The sequence below is a fragment of the Oreochromis aureus genome, linkage group 17 (genome assembly GCF_013358895.1).
Source record: "Oreochromis aureus strain Israel breed Guangdong linkage group 17, ZZ_aureus, whole genome shotgun sequence".
In the NCBI taxonomy this organism is placed as follows: Eukaryota; Metazoa; Chordata; class Actinopteri; order Cichliformes; family Cichlidae; genus Oreochromis; species Oreochromis aureus.
The window spans coordinates 9,133,101-9,154,149 of record NC_052958.1 but is presented as its reverse complement, the minus strand read 5'-3'; positions in this window follow the sequence as shown (position 1 = coordinate 9,154,149).

Sequence of the window (21,049 nt, the reverse complement as noted above, 5' to 3'; positions counted from 1 at the left end):
GTCTTTCAAACTTTTCTTCACTTTGACATAGTATTACGTGGAACCCAAGAGGAAAAAACTCTATGGATGTTAGCGCCTGTATCTGCTTTGTCATACATTGAACTAAGGTACTTGGAGATTTAGGTAATCTACAAATAATTAATGATAACTGATAGCCAAAAATTTAAACTTCTACGTCTCATAGCTGCCGATCCCACATGGGATATGCTAGCAAACAAACTACAAATGTTTTACCAGAACCTCACTTGGAATTAATATTGAATTAAGCATGTTTAATTTAAGATGGCATTGAATATTGAATTACAGAGAAGGAAAATCCTGCAAGGAAAACACTTATAAAAGGGGGGTGAGAAGGGATAAGAGTGTGTAAGCATCGCTAATGTTGGCACACATTACTCGATGCATTAACCGTAGAGTTGAGGGGGACACACGAGGCATGACCTTATATTTAATTCATCACACACTCCCTGAAGGAAGGCTGAAAGCTTCGGGGAAGCTTGCTCTGATCGCAATGAACAGATGACCCTTTCACAAACTGAAAATTAGACTTTAAAATGTGTTACATGCGTTATACTTTGCTCCTTGGTACACCTTATGACAGATTGGTGGGTGTGTACCTCTTCTGTGTGTGTCCGTGTGCTGTGAAATCTATATGGTTGGCTTTCTTTTTTATTTCATGTGAGCCACAGTGGTAAATGGTCTGTACTTATATAGCTTGTTTTAACCTTTGCAGTTCCGCAAATGCTTTACGCTGCGTTTATAAAACACAACCACATACACACAAACGCCAACATGGCCCCAATATCCACGGGTCACACAAACATGACATTTGAAAGTAGCTGCCCTTGGGTGAAAAGGATTTCAGCTAGACTACCACCTTCAACATGTCAGAGACAAATGTATGTCTATGTATATGTGTTTGTATTTCCCCGAAGATAACAGCTTCCAGCGAAAGACCACAAAGTGTTCACTCGAAGCTAAAACAAATCTGTTTCAATAAAGTGCTTTCAAGGATGTGTGTGTGTGTGTGTGTACGTGTGTGTGTGTGTGTGTGTGTGTGTGTGGGTGGGTGGGTGTGTTTACTGTAAAGTGAATAGCCAAGTGTAGATAGTAAGTAACAGGCACAGAAAACAATCATATCACTTGTTTCTGAAACAATGTGAGACTGTAGGAGTGTTTCCATGTCTTTCAATCAGTAAAGTGAGGTTCAGCTTTCAGTGGAGACAAAATGTATGCACCAAAACTAATATGTTGTTGAAAAAGACAGTGTTTGAGCTTTCCAGCATTTAACAAATAACTAGTCCTGGCCTAAAAGGTAGCACAAAGCGCACAAGTTGTAAGCTCACCTAGCAGTTTCTGTTAAAAGCCTGGATGTCTAGATAAAGTGGATTTACTATTATATCCTAGTATGGGATACCAAGTATCTCTTTTTGTGGTATTTGCAATATTTCAACAGCATTTAACCATATTCATTCAATACATTAACCTAAAAAGTGCAAAATAATAGAGCTTACTCTTTTTATTGCTTCATTTATTTAAAGTATAGTATTTAAGTTGTTGCTAGCCTCGACTTGTCTACATATTGACCTACTCTTTAGCATACTAGAAAGATACCTTTTAACTTAAAATCAAGAGAAATCAAGGCCTGATAGAAAAAGTTCTTAGAATACTGCAAACTAATTAAAGAGATGTATCACATATTCTACAAAAGGCAAAAAAGACTACTTATTCATGCATCCAAGGTATGTTTGTATTATGTATAATCTCCAGTATTTATGAGAATAACCTCCATACCTTTGGCACTCTGTGCCAAAAGACATTACTGAGTGTTTGCCTTTGCAGAAAATGAACTAATTAAATAAGAAATTATTCCTTTCATCCTTAATGGTTAATGGTAGGTAGCTATGGCATCAGTGATGTAGAGCGAGCTGATCATTATCGCAAACTGAGACCTTGACAAATTACCATGCTAGCTGAATTGCTTCACACTTTAACATGTCATTCAGGTTTTAATGCAGCTACTTAATGGTATTTCTTTAGCCACCATGTATTAACTGTATAACAGAAAAAAATATCAGAAATGTGTTGAACTGTGTAGCCTTTTCTTAAAGTACTAATGCCCATATATTTTATTGCTGGGAACTACAGTCATGTGAAAACTAAAGTTTTTGCAGTCCTTTGGAAAACTTGCCACACTGTTACTGCTTCCATAGGAATTAAGGAATTAAGTAGCAGCCAGTTGCTGCTAATCAAATCAACTTGGCTGCTGGTTTGGAGTATTCAGGTGTGTGTTAATCTTCCCAGGAGTGGATATGTCGGCAAATTCACCCCAAGGTCTGACCATGCAATTCTCAAAGCTTTATTTTAGACTCTTCTGGCCTTAGTGTTTGTTCAGTGGGGCTTCCTGTTTGTGAGTTTGCGAGTTCCTGTTTGTGAGTTGTTATGTGGTGTGTTTTGATTGTGTTTTGATTGTGTTTTTGTGGATTTTCTGACATTTTTGGACATCATTTTATTGGATCAAAGCTATTGGTCTAATTGTTTGAAACTTCTGGTATAACATTGTCTGAATTATGACCCTGAACTTGAGATTGGGTTAATGGGGTTGAAGAGGTAATTGCCGGCTAGCTAACGAGCTATTAGGCTAACAGCTGGCAAAGCCAACAGTGGCAAAGCTAACAGCTGATTGAACGTGCTTACCGGTGGAACCGGCCAACATGGGTCAAAGAGGACTCCAATAGCTGAGTAAGTTGAGGACATTTAAAAAGTATTTTGTCTTCCTAATGGATGCCATTTTGTACTATCAGGGTTGCAACAGAAAAGCATCTCTGACATTGTGCAGAAGGTAAAGCTCTATCCAAAAGGCAGAGAAAGAGAAAAGGATCGCAGACCTGGAAAGTAGGGACAAAGAACTGGAACAATACTCCAGGATAAACGACATGATCATCACTAGTGGTGCAACGGATCAAAAATCTCACGGTTCGGATCAGACCACGGTTTTAAGTCAGGGATCGGATCAATTTTCGGATCAGCAAAAAAAAGAAAAAAGAAAAAAAAATTAACATTTACTTATTTACTTATTGAAGTATTTTTTGCCTGTTAAAAACATTCAACTCAAGACTCATTCTACGCAATTATATAAAAACAAATTATGGTACAATATAGGGCTTTGTATCTACCACTCAATTCAATTAGATTCAATTTTATTTATAAAGCGTCAAATCACAACAACAGTCGCCTCAAGGCGCTTTATATTGTAAGGTAGACCCTACAATAATACATACTGCTCATTATATCACACTCCGCTGTGATATAATGAGCGGTCACGGTCACGTAGCTTTCCGTGTCCTTGGAGGTCCACCCATTTGTAGTTAGGGCAACAGAAGATGCCTGGGACAGTTCAGCCATAACTTTAAACTTTTCCTGCTCATACATGCTTGGAACGATCTTGCCACTAGAGTGGACGCGCAACGGGATATCATAGCGGGGCTCAAGCACGTTCATCATAGCTTAAACCCCTTGTTTTGCACAACGGAATATGGCCTCCCGTCTGCAGCTAAACACCCCAGTAGCTTTTGTAATAGCTTTAGCCCGGTTGGATTGGGCAGCAAAGGGCTGCTTAAATACCGCAAACTCCTCTGCTCCTCCACTTGGACCACTAGCGCTGACCATAACTATCGCTTGACAGACTGACAACGCGCACCATACACATACTTGTTTTTTCTTCTTTTTCGAATCTTCGGATCACATGCGTGCCGAACCGTGGAGTGGGATCGGTTCGGATTACGGATCAACCGTGATCCGTTGCACCACTAATCATCACTGTGCTCCATATTAATCCTTCTGTTAATGTTATCAGTTAACCACAATAGTTCCGGATATCTAAGAATTTGAGATACTTGTGGAAATGGTATCTACTGCATAAGTTAAAGATCTCTTTTGTTCAACAAACACATAGTCTACACGTTCTATTTATGTGCTTATAATATACACCACGTACATAAAACCTACATCCATACAAACACTAGCTCTTATTGTGCTTTCTCTGCTTTTATTGTGAAATAATTGAAAATTAACTCACATAGGAGGGAGAATCAGAAAGTATACACATCTAGGGAGAGTACTGAGATGTGAAGAATATGTAGAGACTGATGTTGATAGTCAGACAGGCAAAGATGAAGATACGCCTGGACAGAAAGATGACTTCATCATCTATTCATAAAGTTAACCTGTCATGTGGTCAGGTAAAGTTGACTAATGTAGTGTAATGTAAAGTTTGCCACTGCAGTTACATTGCCTTAGATACAAACAACTCAACATGCACATGTGTGCTCATCATCGCTTCACTCTGGTGCTTAAACACATAGCACTGCACCTATGTATAGTTGTATGATTTATACATGGAATGCATGTATACCATTGAATCCACATGTGTCTCTGGATGGGTGTCTCCAGAGAAAAGGTGGAGAACGGAGACTAGTACAGGATAAACAGCGATGAGTCACCTGTGTGACTGACCTTTTAGCATACACACTCACAGGAGGTTAGCATGTGTGAGTATAATCTACAGAGTTCTTCTCAGCCTGCAGTGCGTGAACAGGAGAGAGAAGGTCAAAAGAACAAAATGCACCTTCTATCACAGTTTCTTGAGCACACATTTTACTCACCGTCTATGAAAAGTGTGTACGTTCAGGTGCAAACCCTCCCTGCCATCAGCATCTGTCAAACTAGTTTCTACCCACTCTAATGTCAAGGCAGCTTGGCTCCACTGGGCATTATGAAACCCTCTGATGTCTCCTCTTTCACTACACCTGCCTCCATGAATTAATATTAATGAGCACACAACAACAAAACAAAGATACTAATTTTAATATTTTGCCCACTCAGCAAACCTGGTTTGCATTCACACCTGCCATCCCCATCTTGGAAATCTTTTGCCACATCGACTTAGGATCAGAAAGTATTCTCCTCCTGAATGCCATCAATATTTATGAACAAGTCAACAGACCACGCAAGCTATTATAATGGCTTGCAGACCATTATGCAGTTGCACAGATATACAGCAGCTTGTGTCCCCCACCTGGTACCCACAAGCTGGAGCTCTTTCTCCTTGCCATATTAGACTGCAGCTACAGGACCAAGTCAGAGACTGAATTCACAATAGTGTGTTTTTGCCAGTGTAATAATTGAACTAATGGTCAATGGATTGAGATCGATTCTGACTTTTAGAAATTCCGATGCTAAGGCTCGCTCGCCGTGAAAATTAACCTCCAACTTTTTGGAAATTGATTAGCTATTAGAGCCAGTTTTAAAGTAAAATGTCACACTAGTCTCAATCTTTTATTTGTTAGAAATTACTCTCTTTCTTTGTTTCACTCTTTCTTCTATCCATTAATCCACCTTTCATCCATTTTTTTTAATCACTTGTCCAATTAAGGGTTACGAAGGGAATGTACCCCATCTTAGCTGAGGTCTGATACAATTTTATCTTGTATCAGAACAAGGCAGACAAGCAGTCCAGCTGTATTATTTCTATGAGCCACCATTATCAGCTAAAATTTAAAAGATATGATGGATACATGGTTTAATTTGATTCAGCATGTGAAACTTCACCAGATTTTATAAATTTTCTCAAGTCTTTTTTTACTTTTCTTTTACCATATTAAAACCTGCAAAAATGTGGGTTTTGCAAAGGAAGACAATGAATCATCTTGGGCTCTGGGAAGGAACTTTCATAAAAATAAACTGATCATTTGAAATAATTATTTGTTGATTTCCATCAGTAACAGTGTCATGTGAGAGAGCCTCCACTGCCTACACAAGCGTGATGTGTTTGTTTTCCATTGTGAAATCATGCAGCCTAAAATACACAAGCACTTGTTGAAGAAAGCATGTGACATTACTGATAGAACCAGCAAATATATGTGTTTCCCACTAGTAATACTAATTTGCATATGATGAAATGCTTGGGGTCCACTTTCTTTAAAACCATCACAAATCTTAAATGCATTACTGATAGAGTACATGGTACCATCCATAGTTTGGGCATGCTGCAAAAACAGAATCCTTTCAAAGGTAATGTGAACTTGCCACTGTGCATTTAGGAAGTCTCAGTTACTTCAGTCTCATTTAATTGTTGAGATTGGGCCATCACTTTTAGGACTCCTTTTTTTTAATCCTACTAAAGACTCTGAATGGATCATGAGTTTCAACTCCATTAGACACCATCTGAGTGTGTATGGCACAGTTCTCTTGCTTTGGTTCCTAGGGTTCAAATCCCAGCTGGTGCTTTTCTGTGGGGAGTTTGCGTGCTCTCCTCATGCTTGTGTGAGTTCTCTCAAGGTATTCCAGCCTCCACCCACAGTCCTAAAACACGTTTGGGTTAGGTTAATTGGCAATTCAAAACTGGCCAAAGGTGTGAATAATTGTTGTCTCTATGTGTTAACACTGTGCCAGATGAGTTAGGCCCCAGTCCCCCGTGATCCTTAAATGAATAAGCGAAAGAAAATGAGTGGATGAATTTATGGTGTATTAACCTCCTAAGACCCGAACTCTTCCACGACATGCATCTTTAATTTCTCTTGGATATTTGGACATACTGGGGCCCAATAAATGTAAAAACAAAGAATTTCCAGATTTTTTTTTTTTTTTTTACCTTATTTTTGTTTTTAAGAAAAATGAGAGCCACAAATGAGGATATTCATTTAAAATTTCGATAGAACAGTAGCAGTATAATGTCCTCGTAAGTGGATATCAGGCCCATGTAGAGCAAAATTGAGTATTTTGGTCTAAATAACGCAAAATGTGATGTCCACATATGTGGACGGCAGGTCCTAGGAGGTTAAAACACCAACTAGCTGCATTTTTTAAATTCTGTGTTATTTAAATAATATATTACATGAGACCTCTAACCCAACCATTTGCCAGGTTAGAGGTAGTGTTTCTGTAAATATTCTTGCCTGTAGGATTCTTGATGTATCAGTATTCAGATCTTGAAATCCATAAAAAAGGAAGAAATCACTGAGGCAAAAGGATAAGATGATAATACACAAGAAAATCTCATAAAACCCGAATGGGCTCAGAATCATGTGTGAAAAGCATCATGTTCTTTCTACAAGGTGAAACAGAATGCCATGTACAGCAGATGGCAAGAATGCCAACGGGAGACAACAGAGGTTACGTGAAGGCCAAGACAAAAGTTCTGCAGCAATGCCAAGTTGGTAATGTGTTACTGTGTTGCTTTAGAGGTACAAACCTGTAGATATATTAACGTACCCCCCCGAATACATAAACATATTCCACGAATCACATGTACCTCATCAGCATGACAGGTTATTTTTGGGAAAAGCCTTGGAGTGTTTCTATCCTTTTCCCAAAGTAGTTAATATTTTGTTGAAGCTAAAGTCCTTCAAAAAGGAAGGAGTAACGGGGGCTTGGGGGAAGACTGTATGAAGTACATCTAAGAGACAGATGGTAAGAATGCAAAAACGAGACAGGAGGAAGACGGATCAAATAGAAATGGATGCCCAAAGTTGTTTACTAATCCCTTATGTGTGAAAAGAATCATAAAATATAAATTCTGAAAAGTGAACATTACAAGAACTGAGTTTTTAAAAGTGTCAGGATCTGAGTCACTAACTACTTGAAGCACAGTAGAAACACTCGTATTTTATGCTTTTGCATTGCTCAGCTGATACACTGACGGCAGGAATTTCTTCCTTATATGAAATTAGAATTGAGGAATAACTTATGTATAAATATAAATGTGATCATAAAGTATGCTAATATGGTAAACAAGTACTGGTAATGTAAAAAGGTGAAGAATAAGACAGGAGGTGGTGGAGAGGAGAGCAGAAGAGGTCAGAAAAGAAAAGAAAAGTAGCCCAAGGAGCAGAAGAAATAAGTCAGAAATAAAACAGACACATGTTTTAAAAATGTAAATCACTAAAAGAGAAAGAAACTAAAAACTGAGGATTAAATTTCTGTTACAGTGCAATACAGCGCAGACTTGTTGAATGTTTGGACATTTTTTGAAACCATCTGTGCACAGTAGGAGAATGCCTTACAAACTTGGCTTCGTTACAGATTTATGTCACATCCAGTTAGGCCAAGATATTTTGGGACGGCCTTTGTTGACCTCGATAGTTTGGGATGTGGTCAAAGTGCAGACCCTCATCTTTAATTCGCTGTTTAACAGTTTCAGTGCTGACTTTCAGGGGTTTAAATCCAATGTACAAACTAAAAATCAGAAACACTGTTCTTTTAATGCTTTGTTAGGATTCCTGTGCAGGCAGTGGAACCTGTGGGCATCCGCTGTGTGTAGGAAACCCTCGCTTTGAAAGGCATTTAATGCAGCTGTCTTCACTTTTTTTTACTAGTTCTTTCTGCTTTTAGTTTATATTCTAGCAGATGAAATGCATACTTACTGAGATTTCAATTACCTTGACTGACCTAGCCTCTCTGCAGAATATTTTACTCTTCATCTTCAAAAACTACACTGGGTGGCTTTCCTAGTAGAATTTCAGTCATTGTCCACTTCCCAAGAGGTACTATGAATCAACTTTACCATATGTTTCTGAACCCATGCAGAAAGTATATTTCTGCAGACTCTAGAATTCGGATGATCTGATATCGTCGTGTTGGTGTTGTTCCCAGATCAACATAGTAAATGTTGTTCCAGGATCAACATTGGAAGTGACCAATCAGAATGTTGTGACGTTATTCTTTGGCGCGCCAAGCCATTCGTGGATTTATGAAATTCCAATGTTGCAAGGACAATATCAATTCTGCTTAGCGTTTATTAAAGGGTTAGGGTTAAGGTTAGGGTCGGGGTCCTTTGAACGGCAGACAGAGGCGCTTTCTCGCAGCTTAAGTACAGTTTTTTGTTTTACGGCGGTTTTTCCCAAAGTCGCAAAAGTATGACGTCACAACATTCTGATTGGTCACTTCCAATGTTGATCCTGGAACAACATTTAGTATGATGATCTGGGAACAACACCAACACGACGATATCAGATCGTGCCTAGGATTCATTCTGCCTTCTGTCTCAGCGACCCAGTGCCACTGGAAAGCACGGATGTGCATGCACCACCCTGCTTCCATTGTGTTTCAAAGACCCAAATCACTCTGTTATAGGTTAACACAAGTTCCAAATACCTCTATTCCAGCGCTAGTCTGGTCTTTACAGATATTTCTGGTTAACTTGACCTGGACTTTTTAATTCTTAAGGCCGATAAATGGTTTGCACCTTGTGGTGAAGTGTTCCCCTCAAAAGAAACACACTTGGACAATACTGTTTTCTTTACTTCCTACTGAGTGTTCTTCACTTGGCTCGATGTTGTGAAGGGATTTTTCTTTATAGTGGAAGATGATTCTACCAGGCATACAGGGCAGATGATTCGGCAATCATCCACCCCGCTCCTTTCAGTGGACAGCCTTTTGTGCTGTGAAGCTGAAGTGTTCTTTTCTTTTTCCCTCCTACTTTCTTTCTGATGGCTTTCCTTTGTTTTTATAGCCTGAGGATGGTGTGTTTCACATGCACTGAGAGCTCCTTTGACCAGATGTTGTGAGTTCACAGAAACAGCTTTAAAATGCAAATGCCACACTCTTACATTTAAGCCACTGAAATTGAATACAGTGTATAAAATGCAATATTTTTTGGAGGGGTGGGGGTTGTAACCACTTGAACAAAAATATAAGGACAAACTTGTAAAGCTACTTCCAGCAGGTACCTCAAAATGTAACTGTAAGAAAGCAAGAAAGACAAAAATAATATCTCCTGTAAAAATCTGCTCTTCACGTGGGATCAGGAATGACTGACCATTTCTTATGACTGCTGTTTTTGGGGATCTCTAATAATCAGGCAGAACAATAGCAAAAGCACAAAATGAGAAGGAGAGAAGAGGGTGGGGGGATTGAATGGAAAGGACGGAGACTGAGAGATACATAAAGAGACGGTGACAGGTGACTGAGTGACAGAGATCTTTGCCTGCAGCGTTACAGCTGGCAATCCTTGTTTCTGTTTTCTACCACTCTGCTTCTTATGAAAGAGCACATAATCGCAAAGATGTGATACAAGAGAAAGTTTCTAAATGCTTCAGGACAGCTGATGGACAGAGTATGTGCCAGTGCTTACGCACACCACCAGGCACTCAGGACAAACAACCAGAGTTTATTCCAACCCTGTTTCTTTTTTATTATCAAGGGCAGCATTTTTCTTTTTTCTGTTTTGTTTTCTGAACACATAAAAAGCAATAGTCATGATTAATTTTTAACTGGTCATTAGTTGTTCTACAGTTAGAATACAAATACAATAGGTCCAGTTTTCAGCTGAGTATTCATTTGGTAAGAGCTGGATAAGTAAGCTATATTCCTCACACTGGAGAAGATATCACTGTTTTATGTATGAAGCTTTTCTAACTTTGTATATATACACTGACTGCATTTTAATTAATCGTTAAAATAATAAATTACAGCACAAAACCCTCAAGAAACCATAGACTAAATAAAGGAAGATAAAAAAATAAATTCTTAAAGCCTGAAAACTAAGAACAGAAAAGGTGCTGGAGTCTAGTTCTCTCTCACACCACTTGAAGTTACTAACTGATTGGCTCTGTTTACTGCAGCAGCCATATTAATGAACGCTGCAGCACAGAAGTGTGAGAAAGTTAAGTGAATTCTTTTGACCTGTGGTCCGGCAGCCTTCTTGCTCCACTATTGCTGTCTCTGCTAATGATAAGTAAGGTCTCACACTTCTTCTTCTTCTTCTCCTTTAGGCTGCTCCCTTTAGGGGTTGCCAAGCAAATCGTCTGCCTCCATCTCAATCTGTCCTTTGCATCCTCTTCTGTCACACCAACCCTGTGCATGTCCTCCTTCACTACATCTATGAATCTTCTCTGTGGTCTACCTCTTTTCTTCTGCCATCTCTGCCTTGTCTCTGCAACTTTGTCTCCAAAACACTCAACCTGTTTATGTCTCTCTCATATACTCATCTCCCATCTTGTCCATCCTGATAACTCCCAAAGAAATCTTATGATCCTCATCTGTCCTCCCATCTTTCTGTTTGTGCCACCATCTCCAAACCATGCATCATAGCAGGCCTCACAGTAAATAGATACTCTCAGATTCCTGGACTGAAGTTTGTGCAAGATTGTGTGTGGATATCTGTTCCCGTTGAACAGCTATTTCCAGCACCCGGGCTACCATTAGATAGAGGGAACAATCTCCAATGAGGTTGGCTGTATGCACTGTTTTATATAAAATCAGTTGTGGGAAGACTGGGGAAACGTGGGTTTTATACATATTTGATATAAAGTTACAGGTTAACCGGTGAAGGCTACAGCTGCTCATTTGATCAATTTTTGATGTGTTTGACTTTTTAGGGATTTTTGTCAAGGCCAGTAGCTCTGCAGCTGTAAATAGATTGTTTCCTTGTATGCTATTTAATCTATAATTAATATAACATGTTGTTTACTTAGTATGTTCTTTGAATTTCTATTGTTCTCAGTGCAGTATCTTTAATATCTAACGAGATAGAGACAATATTTTATTAGTATGGACACTTGCAAGAAAAACAGAAGATTGTTTCAAGCCTTTATTAATTCAGATGCCTGCTGGCCTGGTTGAAGTCAGAAAAGTCAATCACGCAGATCAACTCATGCATTTTAATGCTAGTAATCTAACAGGAGGCCAAGGTATCCCACTACTATATTTGGAGAGTGGTTTGTATGTTTGTGTGTTTGGGTGTCCAATTACATCTCTTTTTACAATTGTTCTAACTCCCCCAAACTTGACCTAAGCACATTCCAGGGCCAGTCTTTGCATATGGTGTGTTTTAATAATTCAGTTTTTGTTTTGTTTTTTTGGTGCTGTCAATCCATAATTTTAAAAAACTGCATTTTTTGCATTATACTTACATAGAAAATCTAATAAAATCTAAATGAAATTGATGCTTTTTATTACTATCTTTGTAATGAATCAAGCTGTATTGTTTAAACTAACAAAGAGCTGAACTGTATTGATAGATATCCTGAATCAATACCCATACATGTACGGCGAGGTGTGGTGTAGACCTGTAAACAATGACTGTGCAGGTAAAACCTATCCCATTCCTGTATCATATCTATTACTATCAGCAAGTGTTACAATGCACTGTGTGTCACAGTGTGCCAATTTCCTCCCAACTGTTTGATGTGAAAAGATTAAGATGACTCAGGGTCTGTTAGCATAGAAAGCAGCTGAGGTTTCATTCTTTTCTATGGCTTGCCACGCGTAATCACGGTTTCCCGCTGCATGAAGAAAAGTATAGTGCAATCACGGTGGCAAGGGAGCATTCATATAACCGACAGTAATGCAGAATAACATGCAGTGGACACATACACATGAAGAGCATGAGCAGCTGCAAAATTTTTATGTAGTCCAGGCAGAATACAGGAGCCATATCTACACAGATTGTGGGCCGCATGCCACATTCTATGTGAAAAGGCCCTAAGGCGCTGAAGCTGAAGAGGCCACAGGTAATTAATTACTTATAGAGTGGAGTAGAACACTGACAGGGACAATTTTACTCCACTTTTCATACATGCATTTTGCTGACAAGCTTACACATTATTGCTTTAATAACTCCTCTTGCTAATGCTAACATGGCTCATACCCAGAAGCGCAGATCAATCAGTCTTATTTTTATGGTGGCCCTAAGGGATCAAATTCACTGCAACGTAAGAAAACACTGGCAAATATAAAAATGCTGCTAAGCACACAAAACACCAAAAGGTCAAACGAAACCTCACAAAACACAATCGAAGAGTTTTTGGGAAACAGAAACGTGACGGAACAGCTGCGGAAGTAACAAGTTAACAGTAAACAGCTAGTGACAAACATGTATTATATGAAACATGCAATTAAAACACACATTACCTTTTTCTTCCTCACAACACTGATGAATTCTCGACTTCTTTGTCCCAGTGCAAGCCTTCACATGCTTTGGTTTCTGTCACTTCCGCACCTCTTCTTTCGCATTACTCTGCCCCCAGAAACACTTCTGTTGTGTTTTGTGAGATTTTATTTGTTTTTGCTTCCACTGTGTTTTACTCAGTTTCCATTATGTTTTGTGTGCTTTTGCAGCATGTTTCTGTTTGCTGGTGTTTTTTTTTAAGTTGCAGTGTGTTTGACCACTCAGGGCCACCGTATATTTTATGTCACTACAGTACACTTTGTCAGCCAGAACTACATTACACCTGTGCTTCCTTACTTCTATTCTTTTACTTCCCCTTAACCCACTATAACCCTGTATCATTTCATTTTCCCTACTTTTCCTTTACTTCCCTCATCCCATCTATCATCACTCCACCTTTCCTATATCTCTCTAATGCTTGATTTTGGTCAGTGTTGGGAAGGTTACTTTTAAAATGTATTCCACTACAGATTACAGAATACATGCCCAAAAATGTTGTTTGTAATGTATTCCGTTAATCAATGTGAGTAATGTATTCTGAGTACTTTGGATTACTTAATATATTGTCATGCTTTTTACAACTACATGAATGTACTATTACTGTGTGATTTATTACTATTACTGAATGCTGCTCGCCACTGAGCTAACATTGCTCAGTCTCAGTCGTTGTGTCCTTGGGCAAGACACTTCACCCGTTGCCTACTGGTGGTGGTCAGAGGGCCCGGTGGCGCCAGTGTCCGGCAGCCTCGCCTCTGTCAGTGCGCCCCAGGGTGGCTGTGGCTACAACGTAGCTTGCCATCACCAGTGTATGAATGTGTGTGTGTGAATGGGTGGATGACTGGATATGTAAAGCGCTTTGGGGTCCTTAGGGACCATAAAAGCGCTATATAAATACAGGCCATTTACCATTTACCATTGCTAGCTGGCATTAGCTGAGGTTAGTTTATAGACTGCTTTCAGAACTGCACATGATTATTTGCAGCGAGCAGATTGTCAATGCTATCCATCAAGTATAACAGTCTGCAGTCTATGAACTAACCTCAGCTAACGCCAGCTAACAATGTTAGCTTGGTGCCTTCAGTAATAGTAATAAATCACACAGCAATAGTACATCGAAGAGGATTTTGGTACAGTGGTTGTGGCCATAGGTCAGGGGTCTGCAACCTTTTACACCCAAAGAGCCATTTGGACCTGGTTTCCACGCAAAAGAAAACACTGGGAGCCGCAAATACTTTTTGACATCTAAAATGAAGATAACACTGTATATATTGTTTTTTATCTTTATGCTTTGTGTGAACAACTAAGGTGTGTTTCTTATGAAATCCATGAAGTGCTACAGAGAAAATTAAATTATATTTATGTAATCAACACATTTTGAACTCTTAAAGAAATATAACAAAAGGAAAGACACCAACCTGAACTAAAATGATCCATGTAGCAAACAAAAACTGTTGTGAGCCGCCACCCTTATATCGCCTTTGGGCTGTTGGAGCCTTGACCTGACTCTTAAAAAATAATTGGAAAAAAGCACTATGCTGCTGAAAAATGAAAAATAGATATTTGAAAATTCTGCCTAAATATGTATATTTTACCTGGTTAATGAGTGCGGCGGGGCGTGGTTTGCAGCGCCGCTGCAGGGGAGGCGGACGCACCTGAGCGACACCCGCAATCATGCCTCGCTGCCTTTACGTCTGCGCTATCTGTGCTGTTGTGTTGTTGGTGGTGTATGTCGGGCTGTGAGCTGAAAAGCTACAGCCGGCTGTATGCGTACAGCAACCGTGTGTGATAAGTGCTCAATAAAGAGATGCTCAAAAGCATGCTCATGGAAATATCGTCGGGTCTGCCGTGATTTGTTTACAATGGGACTTCTGCTCCTGAACCTCTGCACACAGAGTCCGCAAATCGGGGCTATACGAAGTCAGTTTACGCAGGACTGTAAGCTGTTATCTGTCAGGCGTGAACGGTGTTTGTCTTTAACATAGTTCACGGTGAAGAACAGCTGCTGACATAATGTGGATCCGAAGATCCATAATTGGCCTGGTTGAAAGTCTCGATAAATGCACGGCGTTTCTGCGGGTATACCGGCTTCCGCGAGTGTGACTCTTATTTTGAGCGATGAAAAAATAATAGAATATAATTTTATTTTTATATTTCAATATCACAATAATCTTCCAATTTAGAACTACGAGTTAAAAAGAACTAACATAAATAAAATACACTTCAGCTAAATACTTCTAATTTATTTGCCCAAACCAGGCGGAGCCGCAGTATAAGGACTAAAGAGCCGCATGCGGCTTCGGAGCCGCAGGTTGCCGACCCCTTTTTAGGTATTGGCCTACACATGGCATACAGAGAGGGATTTTCAACCTACGCAAACATGTTTGCATGCATTCCTAACAGCCTAACAGCACGTAGCTCAACATGCTATGCATAGGTCAAATGCTGTCTGTGAGCTGGAGCAGAGAAAGGGAGCATCACAGCGCACTGTGAGAAGCACAAAAAAACATCAAAGACCAAAAAATACAGCATGAGAAGACCAGCTGGTGGCTGCAGTGGACATTTTTTGTTGTTTTTAACACTCAGTTTCACTTCAGCTCATCTCCACAGCTGGCAAGGACCAACAGCACAAGCAGGAGTAGTCCCACAGTGACAGTAAAACGCTGCAACATGGAGATGACATTTTGCAAAGCCATCTGTAGGCTATGAGAAGGCATAAAAGCAGAACAATGTTTTAGTCCTTACTCTTACTTACTCTCTAACTTTCAGCCTTTTCTCTCTTACCCACTTTCCTTATCTTTGAACACCTAACTCCACTTCCCTTCAGGGTAGCACAGAAATTCAATGATTAGCACTGCCTCACAGAAACACCACCTCCATCACCTCCACCTGGACACGAGGGGATTTCTATGTAGAGTTCTGTGTTCTACACAGCAAGCTCTAGTTTATTCTCACAACCCAGAAAAAGGCAATCTTTAAAAATTTTGGCCTCTCACCCTTTGACATATCTAAAATTTCCAGCGGTGAAAGGGTGAGAGGGTGGCATGGACCGGTCACTAATCTGTCAAAGTCAATGTAAATTGATAAAGAGATCAGGCATTACAATCAATATTAACGTGCCTCGTTCTGTGATTAAAAGAATAGAAATCAAGTGGACCACAATGAGGTTGTTGGTTGCTGTGAAAAAAATGGTCATTATAATTCAAAAAGAACTAAAGCTGTGACAAATGCTATTAATATTTGCACATGATTAATATGTTAAAAGTTGTTACAAACTCGCTGAACAGAAACACAAGAATTAGTATGAGATGGCTTCCCGAGTCCACTACTTATTTATAAATAGATTCAGAGGTTATATAAAAATATATATATATATTTATGGCATCAGTGTGAGCTCATCCCCTTGCAATTTAAAAACAAAGGAGAGGAAGAGATATTAAATTTAATCAAAATCTTACAAGTTACAGCCAAATATTTCCCCCGTGTTGCTTTCAAGAGGGTATAGAGAATGTGAGTTTAGCTGACCCAACAACACTGTGACAGATGTGGCAAGAAAAAGAGTCTCTGATTGTCACACATATACAAAATGTCATGCATTTGAAAAAATAAGCGTGCTCTTCCCCGAACACACACAAACACACAGGCACACATATATGCAGTACAATGCCCCCTGGGTCTAGAAGCAGATCAGGGGGTGCTGTGTCATCAGAGCTGACTGTCAAATGTGGTGACAAAGAAATCTGCATAGAGCGGAAAAAAGTGAACTACACAGAAAGAAAGGGGGCATATGACAATGACAGAGATGCAGAGGAAAATCACGTGAGGCAAAGGATTAAAAAAAAAGTGACAACTTGCTCAGAACCATCAACCAGCCCCCTGATAATGTGCTTATTTTGGCGATGCAGCTGAAAGCAAACAAAAGACAAAGAAGACAAGACTGTAAAAGAAAGATAAAAAACAGCAGAAGTGTAAGACATCGACAGATGTAGTCAAGTATAGTGCAAAGCACAGTGGGGTTGACTGGTTTCTGTCCTGTTTCTTCAGGCATGCTGAGGCGTGACAGTGCAAGACGTAAAATTCGTCTTGGAATTTCAATGTCTGAAACTTTCAGCAGCTCTCCCACACAAATCCTGTCGGCCTTTCCGTAATAGCAAACTGACAAACTAACCTTTCAGTCTTGTTTCTGTCATCGATGCTTCTGTCTATCTCCTCTCCATGCTCTAACTATCACAAGCACACTGCACTGAGTCCATCCATCCATCCACCCACCCAACCTCTTGGTCCAACCACTTGCCTCTTCCACCAAGCCACCCTTCCTACCCCTTTCCTCCCTCTCATCGCCCCCTTGCAACCCTTTTTTAACCTCTTTCAACTCCTCTCAGCCTCTTTCCTCCCTGTCAGGGGCCATTAGTTCAGCCTGACTGGTGATTTACCCAGTAGAAACCCCTCTAACCTCCCACTGCTCCAGGGAGGGGGGCCGAAACACCTTTTAAGAAGCAAAACATCCTTGGATTGCTCACAATACACACTGGCGCATCAAGCAGGACCATCAGTCTTGCATGCTGCTGCTCACCTTCTCTGTCTTTTCCCCCTCTTTCTTACCTAAGGCAAATGCAAAGTATGTTGGCATTTAATACATTTTCTCTGCCTTTCTTGCATTTATGCTACCATCAAAACTGTTGGATCAATGACCTTTTCATTCATTGCAGCTTATTTCTACTTGAATTAACAAATTAATGCTGGCCTTCGACTACACAATCATTTTGTCTGCCATGATGGTCACGGTGTCAGATCAGGGAAAAATAAATTCTTCCTTTTTGTGACTGAGAGACCTAATACACGACTCATTACGCCTGGAAAAAACAAAATGTAAACAGACAATGGCAACTGAAGCAGCGTGAAGGATACTGGCTGTCTGCTCCATTTTCAATGCTCCACCTAGCAACATCATTTCTCCTTTGCTTTGCCTTGTCCACAGTTGTACAGAGCCAACCAGTACAACAAAACTCTCAATGGCCAGTAAAGCAATCTCTGCTTATGCTGGTCAGCATAATTATGTAAGATAAAACCGCCATTTGATGTGCAGAGTGTCTATTTTTGTTCCCGACCTGACACAATGCTCCATATTGTCAGTGTCTGGCCGTAATTAACACTGCTGTGGTGTAGTCTGAAACCAGCATAACCGTCATCTAGGATTTTTAGAAGTCACCAAACACTATCTTCATTCATTTACATGGACAGCTGCACAAACTCATCCCATTATGCCAACTGTTATCTTTCCAGCCTGTATCTGTTTTGGAGGAATTCTGCATATTTCTGTTATGTTCATGACCATTTTTCTAAAATTAGACTAAATATTTCACATTCACATATGCCACATTATGGTGTGTAAATGGATCAGCCTTTTCAAGTGAAAATGCCTCTTGAGTTCTGACACTTATCAGTAAAGCCCAGTGTACAAAACATTTACATAACTGTGTCTCAGTTTTAGGCCGCACTGACTTTGTTGTTGCCAGTGAAAAATTAAAAAACAGCATGCTAACTAGCTTTAATTCCATGACTTAGCCCATTTGCTCTCACTGGGTTTATATCTTTCTGAGAGAGATGGATTAATTTTTTTCATTTTGACCCTTGCTTTCCTTCCATGCCAGACTAACTTCATTAGTAGCACCACCGCCCCAAGAAAAAAAAGTGTAAACACAGATTAAAGGAAATGGAACCAGCTTCAAAGAGATTTTTCAGAACAAGTCGAGGGTGTAGGTTAACAGTACAACCACCCGTTACTTGCCTGTTTTTTTCATTGCCTCTGACTGTATTTTGAACATATCCGAAAGCACCAGACGGAATAAAAATTCCCTGAACTTATATTACGAGCACATTTTTAGAAAAATCTAATAAATGTGTCCAGTAGATTCATCAGTTCTGCTGACTGACTGCTGGTGAGCTTCTGTAGAGGTATGGGAGCTAAAAGGTGATAATGGGCTCACGAAAGTAAAAAAGAAAGACGGTTCGCATGTGTGTGTGCGATCGCCTGTGTGAGGGTGCGAGACAGAGACCCATTATGAAATCCCACAGAGAAATGAACATTAAAACAGGGAAAGTGTTCGTAACAGACAAAACGTGGCCCCTAAATTGTGTATGTGTGTGTTTGTGATCATTAGTGTGCAGAGATAGTACTGGGAGGTTGTGCTGGGTCGTGGTTGAAACTCCACTGGCAGCATAATGACATGACCTATTGATCTAGAAAGCACTGCAGGATGTTACTGACCTCTGGATAGATAGCAGAGGGTGGAGGAAAGGAAGAAAGTCTATAGCTTGTGTGTGTGAGAATGTGTGTGTGAGAATGTGAGGTTCCTGCGTCTCCTGACTGCAAAAGTTTGCACACACAGGTGGTGCTAAAACATGGCGACAAGATTAAACTTCCTAAGTGTCCTTTGGTAAATTCTAATCCTGCAGATTTAAGCAAATCCCAAAGCCGTCTTCCCCAAATGAAACATCCTTGCTCTATTAGTCTACCGTACATTATCTCGTAATTAGGGGAAAAAACAATCTCATTTTAAGGATCAGAATATGTGCACAATCACAGTCCCATGGTTACGACTGATAACCAATACAGCCTAAAAATGATGCCAAATTTAATAGAGAGAAGAAATATGTCAAGTGAACACCAACACTTGCAGCTTTATGAGATTATACCTGTAAACACCAGTGCTTTTGGCCTTAACGGTGACATGAGCATGCTTACAACATGCTCACAAACCACGATGACATTGGTGATTCATTGCAACATTTCATATTCATTTATCTGTCTGACAGAACAACGCCATCCACAGCTGGCTGATTCGTGGGTAACCCCTCAATTTATAACAATACTAACATACTTATTAGAAGCTAGTATCACATAAATTGATGTTTGTTAATTGCTGTTCAAAACCAATTATAGCAAAGGCTGATTGCTTTTTGATTAAATATCAACAAAACAAAGTAGTGGAATAAAATAATTTAACCAGTGATTGCAGTACATGACAAGCTACACCTGGAGTTGCTACAATTCATTCTGAGAGTGGCAAGAATCCTATGATTATGGCTCCATCGAGCAAGTGGAGCATTTCATTCCATGCCTAAAATGTCATTCCCATGTTGGTATGGCACTGATAATATTACAGCAGCACAAACATAAATTTTCACACTGGCTGACAAATTTTTCAGGATCTGAGAGATGCATCTGGCTCTTATTATTATTTTATTCATTAGTTAAATTTATTTGAAAAGGGACCATGTACAATATTAACATAAATGTTGCCATTCAATGCATTTTAATAGAGTTAGCTTACGCTAATTTGCAACTGTAGTCCCTTGGCAGGTCATATGCAAAAAAATGGATTTAGTTGATCCATTTATTTTTAGCATTTAGCATCTCTGGTTGCAGTCTTTTCCATAAACACTACAAAAGAAGAACATATCAACTGTGGCATCCTCCACTACTTTCTGAAGTCCTGTTTTGAAGTCTCGAGAGGCGTTTTCTTATTGGCGAAAACTTGGAACAATGGTTTGACAGGATTGACTTGCCTACCAAATTCACTCCGAGAGTACCTCGAATGCTTTTTGTGACTCTGGCTGTCACAAAAGCATTCCCTTCCAAAATAATCATCTGTAAAACGCGGTCGATCCTCTGTTGTTATTTGAGGCTGCATTTCATCCAGTGGTGTTGGAGATCCTGTCAAAACAGATGGAATTATGAACACAGAAAAGTAACATCAGATTTTAATCCACCATACAAAACCATGTGGAAAGCATCTGATTGGCAGCAGCTTTAATTTTCAGTGTGACAAAGATCCCAAACACAGGGCAAAGCAGCAACAATATTCTGGGACAGACAAACACAATCATGGATTGGCCTCCCCAGAGCCTGGATCTCAGCATTATTGAAGCAGTCTGGGATCAAGCAGCCAACATCCAAAGAAAAGCTTTGAACATCCTTCAAGAAGCCTGGTGAACTATTCCTGAAGACTACTTAAACCTTGTCCAAGAGAGTTCAGGCTGTGCTGAAGAATAATGGTCATCATACTTGAAAGCCTGTTAGAATTATACAAATTCTGTTTT